Below are 22,904 nucleotides of genomic sequence, written 5' to 3' on the forward strand. Positions count from 1 at the left end.
ACCATTTTGTCGGGGATTTGGAACATTTCCTGACAATTTCCAAAGTTTTTCCGGGATTTCCCAAATTTTGAAGGGAACTCCAAACATGTCAACATTGATTTGAAGAATCTCCACTGGAGTTTGAGACATTTTGACGTGAAAGTGTCACCATTTTGTCGGGGATTTGGAACATTCCCTGAGAATTTCCAAAGTTTCCCCGGGATTTCCCAAATTTTGAAGGGAACTCCAAACATGTCAACATTGATTTTAAGAATCTCCACTGGAGTTTGAGAGATTTTGTCGTGAAAGTGTCACCATTTTGTCGGGGATTTGGAACATTTCCTGGGAATTTACAAAGTTTCCCTGGTATTTCCCAAATTTTGAAGGGAACTCCAAACATGTCAACATTGATTTGAAGAATCTCCACTGGAGTTTGAGACATTTTGACGTGAAAGTGTCACCATTTTGTCGGGGATTTGGAACATTCCCTGAGAATTTCCAAAGTTTCCCCGGGATTTCCCAAATTTTGAAGGCAACTCCAAACATGTCAACATTGATTTTAAGAATCTCCACTGGAGTTTGAGAGATTTTGTCGTGAAAGTGTCACCATTTTGTCGGGGATTTGGAACATTCCCTGGGAATTTCCAAAGTTTCCCTGGTATTTCCCAAATTTTGAAGGGAACTCCAAACATGTCAACATTGATTTGAAGAATCTCCACTGGAGTTTGAGACATTTTGACGTGAAAGTGTCACCATTTTGTCGGGGATTTGGAACATTTCCTGACAATTTCCAAAGTTTTTCAGGGATTTCCCAAATTTTGAAGGGAACTCCAAACATGCCAACATTGATTTTAAGAATCTCCACTGGAGTTTGAGAGATTTTGACATGAAATTGTCACCGTTTTGTCGGGGATTTGGAACATTTCCTGAGAATTTCCAAAGTTTCCCCGGGATTTCCCAAATTTTGAAGGGAACTCCAAACATGTCAACATTGATTTTAAGAATCTCCACTGGAGTTTGAGCCATTTTGACGTGAAAGTGTCACAGTTTTGTCGGGGATTTGGAACATTCCCTGAGAATTTCCAAAGTTTCCCCGGGATTTCCCAAATTTTGAAGGAAACTCCAAACATGTCAACATTGGTTTTGAGAATTTCCACTGGAGTTTGAGAGATTTTTACATGAAAGTGTTACCATTTTGTCAGGGATTTGGAAAATGCCTTGACAATTTCCAAAGTTTTTCCGGGATTTCCCAAATTTTGAAGGGAACTCCAAACATGTCAACATTGATTTTAAGAATCTCCACTGGAGTTTGAGACATTTTGACGTGAAAGTGTCACCATTTTATCGGGGATTTGGAACATTTCCTGAGAATTTCCAAAGTTTCCCCGGGATTTCCCAAATTTTGAAGGGAACTCCAAACATGTCAACATTGATTTGAAGAATCTCCACTGGAGTTTGAGCCATTTTGACGTGAAAGTGTCACCGTTTTGTCGGGGATTTGGAACATTCCCTGAGAATTTCCAAAGTTTCCCCGGGATTTCCCAAATTTTGAAGGAAACTCCAAACATGTCAACATTGGTTTTGAGAATTTCCACATGAGTTTGAGAGATTTTTACATGAAAGTGTTACCATTTTGTCAGGGATTTGGAAAATGCCTTGACAATTTCCAAAGTTTCCCCGGGAATTCCCAAATTTTGAAGGGAAATCCAAACATGTCAGCATTGATTTTAAGAATCTCCACTGGCGTTTGAGAGATTTTGTCGTGAAAGTGTCACCATTTTGTTGGGGATTTGGAACATTCCCTGGGAATTTCCAAAGTTTCCCCGGTATTTCCCAAATTTTGAAGAGAACTCCAAACATGTCAAAATTGATTTGAAGAATCTCCACTGGAGTTTGAGAGATTTTGTCGTGAAAGTGTCACCATTTTGTCGGGGATTTGGAACATTCCCTGGGAATTTCCAAAGTTTTTCCGGGATTTCCCAAATTTTGGAAGGGAACTCCAAACATGTCAACATTGATTTTAAGAATCTCCACTGGAGTTTGAGACATTTTGACGTGAAAGTGTCACCATTTTGTCGGGGATTTGGAACATTCCCTGAGAATTTCCAAAGTTTCCCCGGGATTTCCCAAATTTTGAAGGGAACTCCAAACATGTCAACATTGGTTTTGAGAATTTCCACAGGAGTTTGAGAGATTTTTACATGAAAGTGTTACCATTTTGTCAGGGATTTGGAAAATTCCTTGACAATTTCCAAAGTTTTTCCAGGATTTCCCAAATTTTGAAGGGAACTCCAAACATGTCAACATTGATTTTAAGAATCTCCACTGGCGTTTGAGAGATTTTGACGTGAAAGTGTCACCATTTTGTCAGGGATTTGGAACATTCCCTGGGAATTTTCAAAGTTTCCCCGGGATTTCCCAAATTTTGAAGGCAACTCCAAACATGTCAACATTGATTTTAAGAATCTCCACTGGGGTTTGAGAGATTTTTATGTGAAAGTGTCACCATTTTGTCGGGGATTTGGAACATTCCCTGGGAATTTCCAAAGTTTCCCCGGGATTTCCCAAATTTTGAAGGGAACTCCAAACATGTCAACATTGATTTTAAGAATCTCCACTGGAGTCTGAGACATTTTGACGTGAAAGTGTCACCGTTTTTTCGGGGATTTGGAACATTCCCTGAGAATTTCCAAAGTTTCCCCGGGATTTCCCAAATTTTGAAGGAAACTGCAAACATGTCAACATTGGTTTTGAGAATTTCCACAGGAGTTTGAGAGATTTTTACATGAAAGTGTTACCGTTTTGTCAGGGATTTGGAAAATGCCTTGACAATTTCCAAAGTTTTTCCGGGATTTCCCAAATTTTGAAGGGAACTCCAAACATGTCAACATTGATTTTAAGAATCTCCACCGGAGTTTGAGAGATTTTGACGTGAAAGTGTCACCATTTTGTCGGGGATTTGGAACATTTCCTGACAATTTCCAAAGTTTTTCCGGGATTTCCCAAATTTTGAAGGCAACTCCAAACATGTCAACATTGATTTTAAGAATCTCCACTGGAGTTTGAGAGATTTTGACATGAAATTGTCACCGTGTTGTCGGGGATTTGGAACATTCCCTGAGAATTTCCAAAGTTTCCCCGGGATTTCCCAAATTTTGAAGGAAACTCCAAACATGTCAACATTGGTTTTGAGAATTTCCACAGGAGTTTGAGAGATTTTTACATGAAAGTGTTACCATTTTGTCAGGGATTTGGAAAATGCCTTGACAATTTCCAAAGTTTTTCCGGGATTTCCCAAATTTTGAAGGAAACTCCAAACATGTCAACATTGGTTTTGAGAATTTCCACAGGAGTTTGAGAGATTTTTACATGAAAGTGTTACCATTTTGTCAGGGATTTGGAAAATGCCTTGACAATTTCCAAAGTTTTTCCGGGATTTCCCAAATTTTGAAGGGAACTCCAAACATGTCAACATTGATTTTAAGAATCTCCACCGGAGTTTGAGAGATTTTGACGTGAAAGTGTCACCATTTTGTCGGGGATTTGGAACATTTCCTGACAATTTCCAAAGTTTTTCCGGGATTTCCCAAATTTTGAAGGGAACTCCAAACATGTCAACATTGATTTGAAGAATCTCCACTGGAGTTTGAGACATTTTGACGTGAAAGTGTCACCATTTTGTCGGGGATTTGGAACATTCCCTGAGAATTTCCAAAGTTTCCCCGGGATTTCCCAAATTTTGAAGGGAACTCCAAACATGTCAACATTGATTTTAAGAATCTCCACTGGAGTTTGAGAGATTTTGTCGTGAAAGTGTCACCATTTTGTCGGGGATTTGGAACATTTCCTGGGAATTTACAAAGTTTCTCTGGTATTTCCCAAATTTTGAATGGAACTCCAAACATGTCAACATTGATTTGAAGAATCTCCACTGGAGTTTGAGACATTTTGACGTGAAAGTGTCACCATTTTGTCGGGGATTTGGAACATTCCCTGAGAATTTCCAAAGTTTCCCCGGGATTTCCCAAATTTTGAAGGCAACTCCAAACATGTCAACATTGATTTTAAGAATCTCCACTGGAGTTTGAGAGATTTTGTCGTGAAAGTGTCACCATTTTGTCGGGGATTTGGAACATTCCCTGGGAATTTCCAAAGTTTCCCTGGTATTTCCCAAATTTTGAAGGGAACTCCAAACATGTCAACATTGATTTGAAGAATCTCCACTGGAGTTTGAGACATTTTGACGTGAAAGTGTCACCATTTTGTCGGGGATTTGGAACATTTCCTGACAATTTCCAAAGTTTTTCAGGGATTTCCCAAATTTTGAAGGGAACTCCAAACATGCCAACATTGATTTTAAGAATCTCCACTGGAGTTTGAGAGATTTTGACATGAAATTGTCACCGTTTTGTCGGGGATTTGGAACATTTCCTGAGAATTTCCAAAGTTTCCCCGGGATTTCCCAAATTTTGAAGGGAACTCCAAACATGTCAACATTGATTTTAAGAATCTCCACTGGAGTTTGAGCCATTTTGACGTGAAAGTGTCACAGTTTTGTCGGGGATTTGGAACATTCCCTGAGAATTTCCAAAGTTTCCCCGGGATTTCCCAAATTTTGAAGGAAACTCCAAACATGTCAACATTGGTTTTGAGAATTTCCACTGGAGTTTGAGAGATTTTTACATGAAAGTGTTACCATTTTGTCAGGGATTTGGAAAATGCCTTGACAATTTCCAAAGTTTTTCCGGGATTTCCCAAATTTTGAAGGGAACTCCAAACATGTCAACATTGATTTTAAGAATCTCCACCGGAGTTTGAGAGATTTTGACGTGAAAGTGTCACCATTTTGTCGGGGATTTGGAACATTTCCTGACAATTTCCAAAGTTTTTCCGGGATTTCCCAAATTTTGAAGGGAACTCCAAACATTTCAACATTGATTTGAAGAATCTCCACTGGCGTTTGAGAGATTTTGTCTTGAAAGTGTCACCATTTTGTCGGGGAGTTGGAACATTCCCTGAGAATTTCCAAAGTTTCCCCGGGATTTCCCAAATTTTGAAGGGAACTCCAAACATGTCAACATTGATTTTAAGAATCTCCACAGGAGTTTGAGACATTTTGACGTGAAAGTGTCACCATTTTGTCGGGGATTTGGAACATTCCCTGGGAATTTCCAAAGTTTCCCCGGTATTTCCCACATTTTGAAGGGAACTCCAAACATGTCAACATTGATTTGAAGAATCTCCACTGGAGTTTGAGACATTTTGACGTGAAAGTGTCACCATTTTGTCGGGGATTTGGAACATTGCCTGAGAATTTCCAAAGTTTCCCCGGGATTTCCCAAATTTTGAAGGGAACTCCAAACATGTCAACATTGATGTTAAGAATCTCCACTGGAGTTTGAGACATTTTGTCGTGAAAGTGTCACCATTTTGTCGGGGATTTGGAACATTTCCTGACAATTTCCAAAGTTTTTCCGGGATTTCCCAAATTTTGAAGGGAACTCCAAACATGTCAACATTGATTTGAAGAATCTCCACTGGAGTTTGAGACATTTTGACGTGAAAGTGTCACCATTTTATCGGGGATTTGGAACATTTCCTGAGAATTTCCAAAGTTTTTCCGGGATTTCCCAAATTTTGAAGGGAACTCCAAACTTGTCAACATTGATTTTAAGAATCTCCACTGGAGTTTGAGAGATTTTGACGTGAAAGTGTCACCATTTTGTCGGGGATTTGGAACATTCCCTGGGAATTTCCAAAGTTTCTCTGGTATTTCCCAAATTTTGAAGGGAACTCCAAACATGTCAACATTGATTTGAAGAATCTCCACTGGAGTTTGAGAGATTTTGACGTGAAAGTGTCACCATTTTGTCAGGGATTTGGAAAATGCCTTGACAATTTCCAAAGTTTTTCCGGGATTTCCCAAATTTTGAAGGGAACTCCAAACATGTCAGCATTGATTTTAAGAATCTCCACCGGAGTTTGAGAGATTTTGACGTGAAAGTGTCACCATTTTATCGGGGATTTGGAACATTTCCTGACAATTTCCAAAGTTTTTCCGGGATTTCCCAAATTTTGAAGGGAACTCCAAACATGTCAACATTGATTTTAAGAATCTCCACTGGAGTTTGAGAGATTTTGACATGAAATTGTCACCGTGTTGTCGGGGATTTGGAACATTCCCTGAGAATTTCCAAAGTTTCCCCGGGATTTCCCAAATTTTGAAGGAAACTCCAAACATGTCAACATTGGTTTTGAGAATTTCCACAGGAGTTTGAGAGATTTTGACATGAAAGTGTTACCATTTTGTCAGGGATTTGGAAAATGCCTTGACAATTTCCAAAGTTTTTCCGGGATTTCCCAAATTTTGAAGGGAACTCCAAACATGTCAACATTGATTTTAAGAATCTCCACTGGCGTTTGAGACATTTTGTCGTGAAAGTGTCACCATTTTGTTGGGGATTTGGAACATTCCCTGAGAATTTCCAAAGTTTCCCCGGGATTTCCCAAATTTTGGAAGGGAACTCCAAACATGTCAACATTGATTTTAAGAATCTCCACTGGAGTTTGAGAGATTTTGACGTGAAAGTGTCACCATTTTGTCGGGGATTTGGAACATTCCCTGGGAATTTCCAAAGTTTCCCCGGTATTTCCCAAATTTTGAAGAGAACTCCAAACATGTCAACATTGATTTTAAGAATCTCCACTAGAGTTTGAGAGATTTTGACGTGAAAGTGTCACCATTTTGTCGGGGATTTGGAACATTCCCTGGGAATTTCCAAAGTTTCCCCGGGATTTCCCAAATTTTGAAGGGAACTCCAAACATGTCAACATTGATTTTAAGAATCTCCACCGGAGTTTGAGAGATTTTGACGTGAAAGTGTCACCATTTTGTCGGGGATTTGGAACATTTCCTGACAATTTCCAAAGTTTCCCCGGGATTTCCCAAATTTTGAAGGGAACTCCAAACATGTCAACATTGATTTTAAGAATCTCCACTGGAGTTTGAGACATTTTGACGTGAAAGTGTCACCATTTTGTCGGGGATTTGGAACATTCCCTGAGAATTTCCAAAGTTTCCCCGGGATTTCCCAAATTTTGAAGGGAACTCCAAACATGTCAACATTGATTTTAAGAATCTCCACTGGAGTTTGAGAGATTTTGTCGTGAAAGTGTCACCATTTTGTCGGGGATTTGGAACATTCCCTGGGAATTTCCAAAGTTTCCCTGGTATTTCCCAAATTTTGAAGGGAACTCCAAACATGTCAACATTGATTTGAAGAATCTCCACTGGAGTTTGAGAGATTTTGACGTGAAAGTGTCACCATTTTGTCGGGGATTTGGAACATTCCCTGAGAATTTCCAAAGTTTCCCCGGGATTTCCCAAATTTTGAAGGCAACTCCAAACATGTCAACATTGATTTTAAGAATCTCCACTGGAGTTTGAGAGATTTTGTCGTGAAAGTGTCACCATTTTGTCGGGGATTTGGAACATTCCCTGGGAATTTCCAAAGTTTCCCTGGTATTTCCCAAATTTTGAAGTGAACTCCAAACATGTCAACATTGATTTGAAGAATCTACACTGGAGTTTGAGACATTTTGACGTGAAAGTGTCACCATTTTGTCGGGGATTTGGAACATTTCCTGACAATTTCCAAAGTTTTTCAGGGATTTCCCAAATTTTGAAGGGAACTCCAAACATGCCAACATTGATTTTAAGAATCTCCACTGGAGTTTGAGAGATTTTGACGTGAAAGTGTCACCATTTTGTCGGGGATTTGGAACATTTCCTGACAATTTCCAAAGTTTTTCCGGGATTTCCCAAATTTTGAAGGCAACTCCAAACATGTCAACATTGATTTTAAGAATCTCCACTGGAGTTTGAGAGATTTTGACATGAAATTGTCACCGTGTTGTCGGGGATTTGGAACATTCCCTGAGAATTTCCAAAGTTTCCCCGGGATTTCCCAAATTTTGAAGGAAACTCCAAACATGTCAACATTGGTTTTGAGAATTTCCACAGGAGTTTGAGAGATTTTTACATGAAAGTGTTACCATTTTGTCAGGGATTTGGAAAATGCCTTGACAATTTCCAAAGTTTTTCCGGGATTTCCCAAATTTTGAAGGAAACTCCAAACATGTCAACATTGGTTTTGAGAATTTCCACAGGAGTTTGAGAGATTTTTACATGAAAGTGTTACCATTTTGTCAGGGATTTGGAAAATGCCTTGACAATTTCCAAAGTTTTTCCGGGATTTCCCAAATTTTGAAGGGAACTCCAAACATGTCAACATTGATTTTAAGAATCTCCACCGGAGTTTGAGAGATTTTGACGTGAAAGTGTCACCATTTTGTCGGGGATTTGGAACATTTCCTGACAATTTCCAAAGTTTTTCCGGGATTTCCCAAATTTTGAAGGGAACTCCAAACATGTCAACATTGATTTGAAGAATCTCCACTGGAGTTTGAGACATTTTGACGTGAAAGTGTCACCATTTTGTCGGGGATTTGGAACATTCCCTGAGAATTTCCAAAGTTTCCCCGGGATTTCCCAAATTTTGAAGGGAACTCCAAACATGTCAACATTGATTTTAAGAATCTCCACTGGAGTTTGAGAGATTTTGTCGTGAAAGTGTCACCATTTTGTCGGGGATTTGGAACATTTCCTGGGAATTTACAAAGTTTCCCTGGTATTTCCCAAATTTTGAAGGGAACTCCAAACATGTCAACATTGATTTGAAGAATCTCCACTGGAGTTTGAGACATTTTGACGTGAAAGTGTCACCATTTTGTCGGGGATTTGGAACATTCCCTGAGAATTTCCAAAGTTTCCCCGGGATTTCCCAAATTTTGAAGGCAACTCCAAACATGTCAACATTGATTTTAAGAATCTCCACTGGAGTTTGAGAGATTTTGTCGTGAAAGTGTCACCATTTTGTCGGGGATTTGGAACATTCCCTGGGAATTTCCAAAGTTTCCCTGGTATTTCCCAAATTTTGAAGTGAACTCCAAACATGTCAACATTGATTTGAAGAATCTACACTGGAGTTTGAGACATTTTGACGTGAAAGTGTCACCATTTTGTCGGGGATTTGGAACATTTCCTGACAATTTCCAAAGTTTTTCAGGGATTTCCCAAATTTTGAAGGGAACTCCAAACATGCCAACATTGATTTTAAGAATCTCCACTGGAGTTTGAGAGATTTTGACGTGAAAGTGTCACCATTTTGTCGGGGATTTGGAACATTTCCTGACAATTTCCAAAGTTTTTCCGGGATTTCCCAAATTTTGAAGGCAACTCCAAACATGTCAACATTGATTTTAAGAATCTCCACTGGAGTTTGAGAGATTTTGACATGAAATTGTCACCGTGTTGTCGGGGATTTGGAACATTCCCTGAGAATTTCCAAAGTTTCCCCGGGATTTCCCAAATTTTGAAGGAAACTCCAAACATGTCAACATTGGTTTTGAGAATTTCCACAGGAGTTTGAGAGATTTTTACATGAAAGTGTTACCATTTTGTCAGGGATTTGGAAAATGCCTTGACAATTTCCAAAGTTTTTCCGGGATTTCCCAAATTTTGAAGGAAACTCCAAACATGTCAACATTGGTTTTGAGAATTTCCACAGGAGTTTGAGAGATTTTTACATGAAAGTGTTACCATTTTGTCAGGGATTTGGAAAATGCCTTGACAATTTCCAAAGTTTTTCCGGGATTTCCCAAATTTTGAAGGGAACTCCAAACATGTCAACATTGATTTTAAGAATCTCCACCGGAGTTTGAGAGATTTTGACGTGAAAGTGTCACCATTTTGTCGGGGATTTGGAACATTTCCTGACAATTTCCAAAGTTTTTCCGGGATTTCCCAAATTTTGAAGGGAACTCCAAACATGTCAACATTGATTTGAAGAATCTCCACTGGAGTTTGAGACATTTTGACGTGAAAGTGTCACCATTTTGTCGGGGATTTGGAACATTCCCTGAGAATTTCCAAAGTTTCCCCGGGATTTCCCAAATTTTGAAGGGAACTCCAAACATGTCAACATTGATTTTAAGAATCTCCACTGGAGTTTGAGAGATTTTGTCGTGAAAGTGTCACCATTTTGTCGGGGATTTGGAACATTTCCTGGGAATTTACAAAGTTTCCCTGGTATTTCCCAAATTTTGAAGGGAACTCCAAACATGTCAACATTGATTTGAAGAATCTCCACTGGAGTTTGAGACATTTTGACGTGAAAGTGTCACCATTTTGTCGGGGATTTGGAACATTCCCTGAGAATTTCCAAAGTTTCCCCGGGATTTCCCAAATTTTGAAGGCAACTCCAAACATGTCAACATTGATTTTAAGAATCTCCACTGGAGTTTGAGAGATTTTGTCGTGAAAGTGTCACCATTTTGTCGGGGATTTGGAACATTCCCTGGGAATTTCCAAAGTTTCCCTGGTATTTCCCAAATTTTGAAGGGAACTCCAAACATGTCAACATTGATTTGAAGAATCTCCACTGGAGTTTGAGACATTTTGACGTGAAAGTGTCACCATTTTGTCGGGGATTTGGAACATTTCCTGACAATTTCCAAAGTTTTTCAGGGATTTCCCAAATTTTGAAGGGAACTCCAAACATGCCAACATTGATTTTAAGAATCTCCACTGGAGTTTGAGAGATTTTGACATGAAATTGTCACCGTTTTGTCGGGGATTTGGAACATTTCCTGAGAATTTCCAAAGTTTCCCCGGGATTTCCCAAATTTTGAAGGGAACTCCAAACATGTCAACATTGATTTTAAGAATCTCCACTGGAGTTTGAGCCATTTTGACGTGAAAGTGTCACAGTTTTGTCGGGGATTTGGAACATTCCCTGAGAATTTCCAAAGTTTCCCCGGGATTTCCCAAATTTTGAAGGAAACTCCAAACATGTCAACATTGGTTTTGAGAATTTCCACTGGAGTTTGAGAGATTTTTACATGAAAGTGTTACCATTTTGTCAGGGATTTGGAAAATGCCTTGACAATTTCCAAAGTTTTTCCGGGATTTCCCAAATTTTGAAGGGAACTCCAAACATGTCAACATTGATTTTAAGAATCTCCACCGGAGTTTGAGAGATTTTGACGTGAAAGTGTCACCATTTTGTCGGGGATTTGGAACATTTCCTGACAATTTCCAAAGTTTTTCCGGGATTTCCCAAATTTTGAAGGGAACTCCAAACATTTCAACATTGATTTGAAGAATCTCCACTGGCGTTTGAGAGATTTTGTCTTGAAAGTGTCACCATTTTGTCGGGGAGTTGGAACATTCCCTGAGAATTTCCAAAGTTTCCCCGGGATTTCCCAAATTTTGAAGGGAACTCCAAACATGTCAACATTGATTTTAAGAATCTCCACAGGAGTTTGAGACATTTTGACGTGAAAGTGTCACCATTTTGTCGGGGATTTGGAACATTCCCTGGGAATTTCCAAAGTTTCCCCGGTATTTCCCACATTTTGAAGGGAACTCCAAACATGTCAACATTGATTTGAAGAATCTCCACTGGAGTTTGAGACATTTTGACGTGAAAGTGTCACCATTTTGTCGGGGATTTGGAACATTGCCTGAGAATTTCCAAAGTTTCCCCGGGATTTCCCAAATTTTGAAGGGAACTCCAAACATGTCAACATTGATGTTAAGAATCTCCACTGGAGTTTGAGACATTTTGTCGTGAAAGTGTCACCATTTTGTCGGGGATTTGGAACATTTCCTGACAATTTCCAAAGTTTTTCCGGGATTTCCCAAATTTTGAAGGGAACTCCAAACATGTCAACATTGATTTGAAGAATCTCCACTGGAGTTTGAGACATTTTGACGTGAAAGTGTCACCATTTTATCGGGGATTTGGAACATTTCCTGAGAATTTCCAAAGTTTTTCCGGGATTTCCCAAATTTTGAAGGGAACTCCAAACTTGTCAACATTGATTTTAAGAATCTCCACTGGAGTTTGAGAGATTTTGACGTGAAAGTGTCACCATTTTGTCGGGGATTTGGAACATTCCCTGGGAATTTCCAAAGTTTCTCTGGTATTTCCCAAATTTTGAAGGGAACTCCAAACATGTCAACATTGATTTGAAGAATCTCCACTGGAGTTTGAGAGATTTTGACGTGAAAGTGTCACCATTTTGTCAGGGATTTGGAAAATGCCTTGACAATTTCCAAAGTTTTTCCGGGATTTCCCAAATTTTGAAGGGAACTCCAAACATGTCAGCATTGATTTTAAGAATCTCCACCGGAGTTTGAGAGATTTTGACGTGAAAGTGTCACCATTTTATCGGGGATTTGGAACATTTCCTGACAATTTCCAAAGTTTTTCCGGGATTTCCCAAATTTTGAAGGGAACTCCAAACATGTCAACATTGATTTTAAGAATCTCCACTGGAGTTTGAGAGATTTTGACATGAAATTGTCACCGTGTTGTCGGGGATTTGGAACATTCCCTGAGAATTTCCAAAGTTTCCCCGGGATTTCCCAAATTTTGAAGGAAACTCCAAACATGTCAACATTGGTTTTGAGAATTTCCACAGGAGTTTGAGAGATTTTGACATGAAAGTGTTACCATTTTGTCAGGGATTTGGAAAATGCCTTGACAATTTCCAAAGTTTTTCCGGGATTTCCCAAATTTTGAAGGGAACTCCAAACATGTCAACATTGATTTTAAGAATCTCCACTGGCGTTTGAGACATTTTGTCGTGAAAGTGTCACCATTTTGTTGGGGATTTGGAACATTCCCTGAGAATTTCCAAAGTTTCCCCGGGATTTCCCAAATTTTGGAAGGGAACTCCAAACATGTCAACATTGATTTTAAGAATCTCCACTGGAGTTTGAGAGATTTTGACGTGAAAGTGTCACCATTTTGTCGGGGATTTGGAACATTCCCTGGGAATTTCCAAAGTTTCCCCGGTATTTCCCAAATTTTGAAGAGAACTCCAAACATGTCAACATTGATTTTAAGAATCTCCACTAGAGTTTGAGAGATTTTGACGTGAAAGTGTCACCATTTTGTCGGGGATTTGGAACATTCCCTGGGAATTTCCAAAGTTTCCCCGGGATTTCCCAAATTTTGAAGGGAACTCCAAACATGTCAACATTGATTTTAAGAATCTCCACCGGAGTTTGAGAGATTTTGACGTGAAAGTGTCACCATTTTGTCGGGGATTTGGAACATTTCCTGACAATTTCCAAAGTTTCCCCGGGATTTCCCAAATTTTGAAGGGAACTCCAAACATGTCAACATTGATTTTAAGAATCTCCACTGGAGTTTGAGACATTTTGACGTGAAAGTGTCACCATTTTGTCGGGGATTTGGAACATTCCCTGAGAATTTCCAAAGTTTCCCCGGGATTTCCCAAATTTTGAAGGGAACTCCAAACATGTCAACATTGATTTTAAGAATCTCCACTGGAGTTTGAGAGATTTTGTCGTGAAAGTGTCACCATTTTGTCGGGGATTTGGAACATTCCCTGGGAATTTCCAAAGTTTCCCTGGTATTTCCCAAATTTTGAAGGGAACTCCAAACATGTCAACATTGATTTGAAGAATCTCCACTGGAGTTTGAGAGATTTTGACGTGAAAGTGTCACCATTTTGTCGGGGATTTGGAACATTCCCTGAGAATTTCCAAAGTTTCCCCGGGATTTCCCAAATTTTGAAGGCAACTCCAAACATGTCAACATTGATTTTAAGAATCTCCACTGGAGTTTGAGACATTTTGTCGTGAAAGTGTCACCATTTTGTCGGGGATTTGGAACATTCCCTGGGAATTTCCAAAGTTTCCCTGGTATTTCCCAAATTTTGAAGTGAACTCCAAACATGTCAACATTGATTTGAAGAATCTACACTGGAGTTTGAGACATTTTGACGTGAAAGTGTCACCATTTTGTCGGGGATTTGGAACATTTCCTGACAATTTCCAAAGTTTTTCAGGGATTTCCCAAATTTTGAAGGGAACTCCAAACATGCCAACATTGATTTTAAGAATCTCCACTGGAGTTTGAGAGATTTTGACATGAAATTGTCACCGTTTTGTCGGGGATTTGGAACATTTCCTGAGAATTTCCAAAGTTTCCCCGGGATTTCCCAAATTTTGAAGGGAACTCCAAACATGTCAACATTGATTTTAAGAATCTCCACTGGAGTTTGAGACATTTTGACGTGAAAGTGTCACCGTTTTGTCGGGGATTTGGAACATTCCCTGAGAATTTCCAAAGTTTCCCCGGGATTTCCCAAATTTTGAAGGAAACTCCAAACATGTCAACATTGGTTTTGAGAATTTCCACAGGAGTTTGAGAGATTTTTACATGAAAGTGTTACCATTTTGTCAGGGATTTGGAAAATGCCTTGACAATTTCCAAAGTTTTTCCGGGATTTCCCAAATTTTGAAGGAAACTCCAAACATGTCAACATTGGTTTTGAGAATTTCCACAGGAGTTTGAGAGATTTTTACATGAAAGTGTTACCATTTTGTCAGGGATTTGGAAAATGCCTTGACAATTTCCAAAGTTTTTCCGGGATTTCCCAAATTTTGAAGGAAACTCCAAACATGTCAACATTGGTTTTGAGAATTTCCACAGGAGTTTGAGAGATTTTTACATGAAAGTGTTACCATTTTGTCAGGGATTTGGAAAATGCCTTGACAATTTCCAAAGTTTTTCCGGGATTTCCCAAATTTTGAAGGGAACTCCAAACATGTCAACATTGATTTTAAGAATCTCCACCGGAGTTTGAGAGATTTTGACGTGAAAGTGTCACCATTTTGTCGGGGATTTGGAACATTTCCTGACAATTTCCAAAGTTTTTCCGGGATTTCCCAAATTTTGAAGGGAACTCCAAACATGTCAACATTGATTTGAAGAATCTCCACTGGAGTTTGAGACATTTTGACGTGAAAGTGTCACCATTTTGTCGGGGATTTGGAACATTCCCTGAGAATTTCCAAAGTTTCCCCGGGATTTCCCAAATTTTGAAGGGAACTCCAAACATGTCAACATTGATTTTAAGAATCTCCACTGGAGTTTGAGAGATTTTGTCGTGAAAGTGTCACCATTTTGTCGGGGATTTGGAACATTTCCTGGGAATTTACAAAGTTTCTCTGGTATTTCCCAAATTTTGAATGGAACTCCAAACATGTCAACATTGATTTGAAGAATCTCCACTGGAGTTTGAGACATTTTGACGTGAAAGTGTCACCATTTTGTCGGGGATTTGGAACATTCCCTGAGAATTTCCAAAGTTTCCCCGGGATTTCCCAAATTTTGAAGGCAACTCCAAACATGTCAACATTGATTTTAAGAATCTCCACTGGAGTTTGAGAGATTTTGTCGTGAAAGTGTCACCATTTTGTCGGGGATTTGGAACATTCCCTGGGAATTTCCAAAGTTTCCCTGGTATTTCCCAAATTTTGAAGGGAACTCCAAACATGTCAACATTGATTTGAAGAATCTCCACTGGAGTTTGAGACATTTTGACGTGAAAGTGTCACCATTTTGTCGGGGATTTGGAACATTTCCTGACAATTTCCAAAGTTTTTCAGGGATTTCCCAAATTTTGAAGGGAACTCCAAACATGCCAACATTGATTTTAAGAATCTCCACTGGAGTTTGAGAGATTTTGACATGAAATTGTCACCGTTTTGTCGGGGATTTGGAACATTTCCTGAGAATTTCCAAAGTTTCCCCGGGATTTCCCAAATTTTGAAGGGAACTCCAAACATGTCAACATTGATTTTAAGAATCTCCACTGGAGTTTGAGCCATTTTGACGTGAAAGTGTCACAGTTTTGTCGGGGATTTGGAACATTCCCTGAGAATTTCCAAAGTTTCCCCGGGATTTCCCAAATTTTGAAGGAAACTCCAAACATGTCAACATTGGTTTTGAGAATTTCCACTGGAGTTTGAGAGATTTTTACATGAAAGTGTTACCATTTTGTCAGGGATTTGGAAAATGCCTTGACAATTTCCAAAGTTTTTCCGGGATTTCCCAAATTTTGAAGGGAACTCCAAACATGTCAACATTGATTTTAAGAATCTCCACCGGAGTTTGAGAGATTTTGACGTGAAAGTGTCACCATTTTGTCGGGGATTTGGAACATTTCCTGACAATTTCCAAAGTTTTTCCGGGATTTCCCAAATTTTGAAGGGAACTCCAAACATTTCAACATTGATTTGAAGAATCTCCACTGGCGTTTGAGAGATTTTGTCTTGAAAGTGTCACCATTTTGTCGGGGAGTTGGAACATTCCCTGAGAATTTCCAAAGTTTCCCCGGGATTTCCCAAATTTTGAAGGGAACTCCAAACATGTCAACATTGATTTTAAGAATCTCCACAGGAGTTTGAGACATTTTGACGTGAAAGTGTCACCATTTTGTCGGGGATTTGGAACATTCCCTGGGAATTTCCAAAGTTTCCCCGGTATTTCCCACATTTTGAAGGGAACTCCAAACATGTCAACATTGATTTGAAGAATCTCCACTGGAGTTTGAGACATTTTGACGTGAAAGTGTCACCATTTTGTCGGGGATTTGGAACATTGCCTGAGAATTTCCAAAGTTTCCCCGGGATTTCCCAAATTTTGAAGGGAACTCCAAACATGTCAACATTGATGTTAAGAATCTCCACTGGAGTTTGAGACATTTTGTCGTGAAAGTGTCACCATTTTGTCGGGGATTTGGAACATTTCCTGACAATTTCCAAAGTTTTTCCGGGATTTCCCAAATTTTGAAGGGAACTCCAAACATGTCAACATTGATTTGAAGAATCTCCACTGGAGTTTGAGACATTTTGACGTGAAAGTGTCACCATTTTATCGGGGATTTGGAACATTTCCTGAGAATTTCCAAAGTTTTTCCGGGATTTCCCAAATTTTGAAGGGAACTCCAAACTTGTCAACATTGATTTTAAGAATCTCCACTGGAGTTTGAGAGATTTTGACGTGAAAGTGTCACCATTTTGTCGGGGATTTGGAACATTCCCTGGGAATTTCCAAAGTTTCTCTGGTATTTCCCAAATTTTGAAGGGAACTCCAAACATGTCAACATTGATTTGAAGAATCTCCACTGGAGTTTGAGAGATTTTGACGTGAAAGTGTCACCATTTTGTCAGGGATTTGGAAAATGCCTTGACAATTTCCAAAGTTTTTCCGGGATTTCCCAAATTTTGAAGGGAACTCCAAACATGTCAGCATTGATTTTAAGAATCTCCACCGGAGTTTGAGAGATTTTGACGTGAAAGTGTCACCATTTTATCGGGGATTTGGAACATTTCCTGACAATTTCCAAAGTTTTTCCGGGATTTCCCAAATTTTGAAGGGAACTCCAAACATGTCAACATTGATTTTAAGAATCTCCACTGGAGTTTGAGAGATTTTGACATGAAATTGTCACCGTGTTGTCGGGGATTTGGAACATTCCCTGAGAATTTCCAAAGTTTCCCCGGGATTTCCCAAATTTTGAAGGAAACTCCAAACATGTCAACATTGGTTTTGAGAATTTCCACAGGAGTTTGAGAGATTTTGACATGAAAGTGTTACCATTTTGTCAGGGATTTGGAAAATGCCTTGACAATTTCCAAAGTTTTTCCGGGATTTCCCAAATTTTGAAGGGAACTCCAAACATGTCAACATTGATTTTAAGAATCTCCACTGGCGTTTGAGACATTTTGTCGTGAAAGTGTCACCATTTTGTTGGGGATTTGGAACATTCCCTGAGAATTTCCAAAGTTTCCCCGGGATTTCCCAAATTTTGGAAGGGAACTCCAAACATGTCAACATTGATTTTAAGAATCTCCACTGGAGTTTGAGAGATTTTGACGTGAAAGTGTCACCATTTTGTCGGGGATTTGGAACATTCCCTGGGAATTTCCAAAGTTTCCCCGGTATTTCCCAAATTTTGAAGAGAACTCCAAACATGTCAACATTGATTTTAAGAATCTCCACTAGAGTTTGAGAGATTTTGACGTGAAAGTGTCACCATTTTGTCGGGGATTTGGAACATTCCCTGGGAATTTCCAAAGTTTCCCCGGGATTTCCCAAATTTTGAAGGGAACTCCAAACATGTCAACATTGATTTTAAGAATCTCCACCGGAGTTTGAGAGATTTTGACGTGAAAGTGTCACCATTTTGTCGGGGATTTGGAACATTTCCTGACAATTTCCAAAGTTTCCCCGGGATTTCCCAAATTTTGAAGGGAACTCCAAACATGTCAACATTGATTTTAAGAATCTCCACTGGAGTTTGAGACATTTTGACGTGAAAGTGTCACCATTTTGTCGGGGATTTGGAACATTCCCTGAGAATTTCCAAAGTTTCCCCGGGATTTCCCAAATTTTGAAGGGAACTCCAAACATGTCAACATTGATTTTAAGAATCTCCACTGGAGTTTGAGAGATTTTGTCGTGAAAGTGTCACCATTTTGTCGGGGATTTGGAACATTCCCTGGGAATTTCCAAAGTTTCCCTGGTATTTCCCAAATTTTGAAGGGAACTCCAAACATGTCAACATTGATTTGAAGAATCTCCACTGGAGTTTGAGAGATTTTGACGTGAAAGTGTCACCATTTTGTCGGGGATTTGGAACATTCCCTGAGAATTTCCAAAGTTTCCCCGGGATTTCCCAAATTTTGAAGGCAACTCCAAACATGTCAACATTGATTTTAAGAATCTCCACTGGAGTTTGAGAGATTTTGTCGTGAAAGTGTCACCATTTTGTCGGGGATTTGGAACATTCCCTGGGAATTTCCAAAGTTTCCCTGGTATTTCCCAAATTTTGAAGTGAACTCCAAACATGTCAACATTGATTTGAAGAATCTACACTGGAGTTTGAGACATTTTGACGTGAAAGTGTCACCATTTTGTCGGGGATTTGGAACATTTCCTGACAATTTCCAAAGTTTTTCAGGGATTTCCCAAATTTTGAAGGGAACTCCAAACATGCCAACATTGATTTTAAGAATCTCCACTGGAGTTTGAGAGATTTTGACGTGAAAGTGTCACCATTTTGTCGGGGATTTGGAACATTTCCTGACAATTTCCAAAGTTTTTCCGGGATTTCCCAAATTTTGAAGGCAACTCCAAACATGTCAACATTGATTTTAAGAATCTCCACTGGAGTTTGAGAGATTTTGACATGAAATTGTCACCGTGTTGTCGGGGATTTGGAACATTCCCTGAGAATTTCCAAAGTTTCCCCGGGATTTCCCAAATTTTGAAGGAAACTCCAAACATGTCAACATTGGTTTTGAGAATTTCCACAGGAGTTTGAGAGATTTTTACATGAAAGTGTTACCATTTTGTCAGGGATTTGGAAAATGCCTTGACAATTTCCAAAGTTTTTCCGGGATTTCCCAAATTTTGAAGGAAACTCCAAACATGTCAACATTGGTTTTGAGAATTTCCACAGGAGTTTGAGAGATTTTTACATGAAAGTGTTACCATTTTGTCAGGGATTTGGAAAATGCCTTGACAATTTCCAAAGTTTTTCCGGGATTTCCCAAATTTTGAAGGGAACTCCAAACATGTCAACATTGATTTTAAGAATCTCCACCGGAGTTTGAGAGATTTTGACGTGAAAGTGTCACCATTTTGTCGGGGATTTGGAACATTTCCTGACAATTTCCAAAGTTTTTCCGGGATTTCCCAAATTTTGAAGGGAACTCCAAACATGTCAACATTGATTTGAAGAATCTCCACTGGAGTTTGAGACATTTTGACGTGAAAGTGTCACCATTTTGTCGGGGATTTGGAACATTCCCTGAGAATTTCCAAAGTTTCCCCGGGATTTCCCAAATTTTGAAGGGAACTCCAAACATGTCAACATTGATTTTAAGAATCTCCACTGGAGTTTGAGAGATTTTGTCGTGAAAGTGTCACCATTTTGTCGGGGATTTGGAACATTTCCTGGGAATTTACAAAGTTTCCCTGGTATTTCCCAAATTTTGAAGGGAACTCCAAACATGTCAACATTGATTTGAAGAATCTCCACTGGAGTTTGAGACATTTTGACGTGAAAGTGTCACCATTTTGTCGGGGATTTGGAACATTCCCTGAGAATTTCCAAAGTTTCCCCGGGATTTCCCAAATTTTGAAGGCAACTCCAAACATGTCAACATTGATTTTAAGAATCTCCACTGGAGTTTGAGAGATTTTGTCGTGAAAGTGTCACCATTTTGTCGGGGATTTGGAACATTCCCTGGGAATTTCCAAAGTTTCCCTGGTATTTCCCAAATTTTGAAGTGAACTCCAAACATGTCAACATTGATTTGAAGAATCTACACTGGAGTTTGAGACATTTTGACGTGAAAGTGTCACCATTTTGTCGGGGATTTGGAACATTTCCTGACAATTTCCAAAGTTTTTCAGGGATTTCCCAAATTTTGAAGGGAACTCCAAACATGCCAACATTGATTTTAAGAATCTCCACTGGAGTTTGAGAGATTTTGACGTGAAAGTGTCACCATTTTGTCGGGGATTTGGAACATTTCCTGACAATTTCCAAAGTTTTTCCGGGATTTCCCAAATTTTGAAGGCAACTCCAAACATGTCAACATTGATTTTAAGAATCTCCACTGGAGTTTGAGAGATTTTGACATGAAATTGTCACCGTGTTGTCGGGGATTTGGAACATTCCCTGAGAATTTCCAAAGTTTCCCCGGGATTTCCCAAATTTTGAAGGAAACTCCAAACATGTCAACATTGGTTTTGAGAATTTCCACAGGAGTTTGAGAGATTTTTACATGAAAGTGTTACCATTTTGTCAGGGATTTGGAAAATGCCTTGACAATTTCCAAAGTTTTTCCGGGATTTCCCAAATTTTGAAGGAAACTCCAAACATGTCAACATTGGTTTTGAGAATTTCCACAGGAGTTTGAGAGATTTTTACATGAAAGTGTTACCATTTTGTCAGGGATTTGGAAAATGCCTTGACAATTTCCAAAGTTTTTCCGGGATTTCCCAAATTTTGAAGGGAACTCCAAACATGTCAACATTGATTTTAAGAATCTCCACCGGAGTTTGAGAGATTTTGACGTGAAAGTGTCACCATTTTGTCGGGGATTTGGAACATTTCCTGACAATTTCCAAAGTTTTTCCGGGATTTCCCAAATTTTGAAGGGAACTCCAAACATGTCAACATTGATTTGAAGAATCTCCACTGGAGTTTGAGACATTTTGACGTGAAAGTGTCACCATTTTGTCGGGGATTTGGAACATTCCCTGAGAATTTCCAAAGTTTCCCCGGGATTTCCCAAATTTTGAAGGGAACTCCAAACATGTCAACATTGATTTTAAGAATCTCCACTGGAGTTTGAGAGATTTTGTCGTGAAAGTGTCACCATTTTGTCGGGGATTTGGAACATTTCCTGGGAATTTACAAAGTTTCCCTGGTATTTCCCAAATTTTGAAGGGAACTCCAAACATGTCAACATTGATTTGAAGAATCTCCACTGGAGTTTGAGACATTTTGACGTGAAAGTGTCACCATTTTGTCGGGGATTTGGAACATTCCCTGAGAATTTCCAAAGTTTCCCCGGGATTTCCCAAATTTTGAAGGCAACTCCAAACATGTCAACATTGATTTTAAGAATCTCCACTGGAGTTTGAGAGATTTTGTCGTGAAAGTGTCACCATTTTGTCGGGGATTTGGAACATTCCCTGGGAATTTCCAAAGTTTCCCTGGTATTTCCCAAATTTTGAAGGGAACTCCAAACATGTCAACATTGATTTGAAGAATCTCCACTGGAGTTTGAGACATTTTGACGTGAAAGTGTCACCATTTTGTCGGGGATTTGGAACATTTCCTGACAATTTCCAAAGTTTTTCAGGGATTTCCCAAATTTTGAAGGGAACTCCAAACATGCCAACATTGATTTTAAGAATCTCCACTGGAGTTTGAGAGATTTTGACATGAAATTGTCACCGTTTTGTCGGGGATTTGGAACATTTCCTGAGAATTTCCAAAGTTTCCCCGGGATTTCCCAAATTTTGAAGGGAACTCCAAACATGTCAACATTGATTTTAAGAATCTCCACTGGAGTTTGAGCCATTTTGACGTGAAAGTGTCACAGTTTTGTCGGGGATTTGGAACATTCCCTGAGAATTTCCAAAGTTTCCCCGGGATTTCCCAAATTTTGAAGGAAACTCCAAACATGTCAACATTGGTTTTGAGAATTTCCACTGGAGTTTGAGAGATTTTTACATGAAAGTGTTACCATTTTGTCAGGGATTTGGAAAATGCCTTGACAATTTCCAAAGTTTTTCCGGGATTTCCCAAATTTTGAAGGGAACTCCAAACATGTCAACATTGATTTTAAGAATCTCCACCGGAGTTTGAGAGATTTTGACGTGAAAGTGTCACCATTTTGTCGGGGATTTGGAACATTTCCTGACAATTTCCAAAGTTTTTCCGGGATTTCCCAAATTTTGAAGGGAACTCCAAACATTTCAACATTGATTTGAAGAATCTCCACTGGCGTTTGAGAGATTTTGTCTTGAAAGTGTCACCATTTTGTCGGGGAGTTGGAACATTCCCTGAGAATTTCCAAAGTTTCCCCGGGATTTCCCAAATTTTGAAGGGAACTCCAAACATGTCAACATTGATTTTAAGAATCTCCACAGGAGTTTGAGACATTTTGACGTGAAAGTGTCACCATTTTGTCGGGGATTTGGAACATTCCCTGGGAATTTCCAAAGTTTCCCCGGTATTTCCCACATTTTGAAGGGAACTCCAAACATGTCAACATTGATTTGAAGAATCTCCACTGGAGTTTGAGACATTTTGACGTGAAAGTGTCACCATTTTGTCGGGGATTTGGAACATTGCCTGAGAATTTCCAAAGTTTCCCCGGGATTTCCCAAATTTTGAAGGGAACTCCAAACATGTCAACATTGATGTTAAGAATCTCCACTGGAGTTTGA

Source organism: Streptopelia decaocto, assembly GCF_964273445.1.
Source record: "Streptopelia decaocto genome assembly, chromosome: 14".
Lineage (NCBI taxonomy): Eukaryota > Metazoa > Chordata > Aves > Columbiformes > Columbidae > Streptopelia > Streptopelia decaocto.